Raw genomic sequence first — 3,278 nt, 5'->3', positions numbered from 1 at the left:
GCATCCATAAAGAACAGTGGGAAGGATAATAGTTTTGTAAATTCTAATTTTTAAGTCTTTTGAAAGAAGGCACGAGGTAAGCGAGCAGCCATGTATTTTATTTTATCTGAATTTATTTCAAGATCTAGTTCCTTACTGGAGTTTATTAACGTGATTATATTCAGTTCTATAGTTTCTTTGTCATCACCCAATAATACCAAATCATCAGCATACTCAAGCACCGGTATTTTACCACCCTAAGTTAAGCCCTTTCCGGTATTCATCACACTTTTAATGACATATTCTAGCGCTAGATTAAATAAGATAGGTGATAAAGAATCACTTATTTTTTAAACCCGACCGGAATTTCTCAGAATAATGCTTACGTATTTCGTACCTTATTAAACGTTTTGGTCATGCACATCCGTACAAGATTTACTAACTTCTTTGATATTCCCTATTCAATCAGAATATTATACAGCTTCTGATGGTCAATAGAATCGTAAGCCTTTTGGAAATCTATATGAAGCTGATGAACTTCCCCGTTGTATTCCAACTGTTTTTGCAAGATTTGATCAATAGTTGAACGATTTCGTCTAAAGATGGAATAATATAAGTAGATATTCTAAACTATTCCATCTCACTAGCTGCAAGGGATAGAAAATACCAGGAACTAGCCTTAAAGCAAAATTAATTTTATCACCTAAATAAAACAATAGTGACCCCTATAATTATTTCTTGAAATAGTCTCGTATGGAAAAGCACCAGGGAAGATAAAGAAAAAACTTGAAAATGGCACAAACAGTAGTCCTTGATACTTGATTGAAGGATTAGATGTGAAAATATTTAAACAATTAGTGTAATACCATTCCCTGAAAACTTAGAAACTTTTTAATAACCAGTTAATTAAAACGTAATTCTCCATAGGCTGTAGATATGAAATAAGGCTTATTTAAAAAAAACCTATTTTAAGTGGTTAATTTTTTTAATATTACTTTTCTAAACTATTCATCTACAGGAAACTAGTAGCCTAAAACTTAATCACTGAGAGTACTATGAAGCCTCTCGATCCCACCACGTATCTAAGGGTGTCCCGAAGTGTTGAGTTGCCGGACTACTTCTAAATTCTTTATTTCTGCCTTGATATCTGTATTATTCTTTCTTTTTATGCGATTCTGCCGGACACCGATAACATTGAAAACATGCGAAATGAGCACGCAGCACTGCTTCTACCGATTCATCCTTACTGGGAGTACGCAGTACCAATCCTGCTGGACAGACCTACTATTATTGTTCACTTAAATCCCATCTACGATTTTTTTTTAAAATATTTATTTATTGCTATTTACAACTGTACATTATAATATATTTAGTAAATCTGATCTAAGTTAAATTGGAGTGTTACAGGCGTGTAGAGAAACTACCCATTGGTACCACTCTAATGAGATTTTACATTAACTGGTCTCGTGGCCATCTTCTTTTCAGGCGCCACGGAGGATTGTCAGGAATGGAAGAGGATACAAGATTAGAAACTAGGGGATTTGAGTGGTTAGAGAGTTTATAATGGAAGGAATGATATTTGGTTCGGGGTAGATCGGTTACATATGGAACATTAAGGTCTTTATGTATATTTTTATTTGTGACAAAGTAAGGAGCATTGAGGATTTTACGAAGGATTTTGGATTGTAAGGATTGAATACCAGATTGAATCCAGATTGGCCTTGTCAGTCTTTTGTAATGTGTTAGAAGTTCAGACCGTTTGTCTAGTAAGTGCTGTAATAGTCGAAATCGACGTGCAGTTTCCTGTCTTTTCAGTAGTGTGTGAGGATTCCAGGTTAATCGTTTGTCCAAATGTAGTCCAAGGTAGCGAATCTGTTCGACAGGGGTAAGAGTAACATCATTAAATGAAATTGTAGGACTATCAGTAGGTTTAAGACGAAGGGTAAAGGTGATTTGATGGGATTTGTTGGAATTTATCTTAATCCTCCCCACTAATGACACCATTCTTCGAGGGCTGTGATATGGGATGAATTTGTTTTTTAAATAATCTTTCTTCGGTTCCTATCCCATAACGTAATGATGATGTATTCAAAATGAATAACGTTTTCATATTATTGTTCTCATTGATTTTATTCGTACTTTTTTGTATTGATGCATTCAGTACTTCATCGTATTGATTGATGGCTTTCATTTCTATCATCTTCTAGAAAATTTTTATTACCCAAAGGTTATTAATCCTTTTTTGTTAATATCATAACAGCCTTACTTACCTGACTTCTCAAACGGACAATTATAGCAAGTAGGTTGGTCAATGTACGATATGCCATAATCTCACAAGAGGAGATTATAATACTAAAAAAAAAGGCAATCCATCACTTTTGAAAGTTTAGCTTAAAACGGAAAGAGGAAATTTATAATATTATATTATATCTCGTGGAGGAAGAAATTGAAAAACGGTAAGAAACCCTCCACTCCCGCCCTCCATGGTAGCCTTATTTATCTGACTTCTCAAACAGACAATTATAGCGAGTAGGTTGGCCGATGTACGGCATGTCACAATCTTACAAGAGGAGATTATAACACTAAAAAAGACAATCCTTCCCCGCCGGACCCGCCCCACAACGACCCCCGGGTAACGACGGTCTTGTATTACTTTTGAGATATTAGCTTAAAACGGGAAGAGGAGTATTTAAGATTTATTTAAAAAGCGCCTGAAATTGAAAAACGGCATGAGAATGGCATCGAGTAGAAGCAAAAATAATTAATCCATTGGGGCCTAGTATTAGAAATAAATCTTGGTAGAATATTTTGAAAAAAAATTCTCAATATTTTAAAATAAAAAAATATCTTTCCTTGAGCAAGTAGATAATTTCGAAAATGAAACTATTTAAAATTTATAATTACTATGGCCCGCTAATACATCCAATTACAATGCCACACAGCCAATTATAATTTTGCACATGCTTTCGTTATTCAAACATGAATTACGTTTTTAACCTATTCCAGGATACCGAAATTCATCTGACTCGAGTTGATTAAATATTCTCGGCTTTTAGCAGCGAATACAGGACGTAGGGGGAAAATTAAATTAACTTTCTGAATCCATGTGAGCAACTAAATTATTTACAGCAAGAGATCGTGCCGTAATACCGTTAGCAGACACGCTCAAAATGAGACTTGTATCATTTTACAACAAAAATGAAATATTTTCCAGGAAATTCTGTCATCGGCGAAATAGCGTTTTTATCCTCGAAAAAATATCATATTATAATAATAAAATATGAAAGAAACTTGAGACT

At 34.2% G+C, this 3,278-nt stretch overlaps 1 protein-coding gene across 5 annotated transcripts in view; it reads right to left on the bottom strand.

Moving 5' to 3' along the window:
* Nucleotides 1-3,278, bottom strand: part of Mgat4a (alpha-1,3-mannosyl-glycoprotein 4-beta-N-acetylglucosaminyltransferase a) — a 325,867-nt gene that overhangs the window by 205,631 nt on the left and 116,958 nt on the right. The gene's annotated exons all lie outside the window — the stretch shown is intronic.

This window comes from Halyomorpha halys, unplaced genomic scaffold (assembly GCF_000696795.3).
Source record: "Halyomorpha halys isolate HHAL.00 unplaced genomic scaffold, Hhal_1.1 Scaffold889.1, whole genome shotgun sequence".
NCBI classification, from domain to species: domain Eukaryota; kingdom Metazoa; phylum Arthropoda; class Insecta; order Hemiptera; family Pentatomidae; genus Halyomorpha; species Halyomorpha halys.
This window is presented reverse-complemented; position numbering and strand designations above follow the sequence as displayed.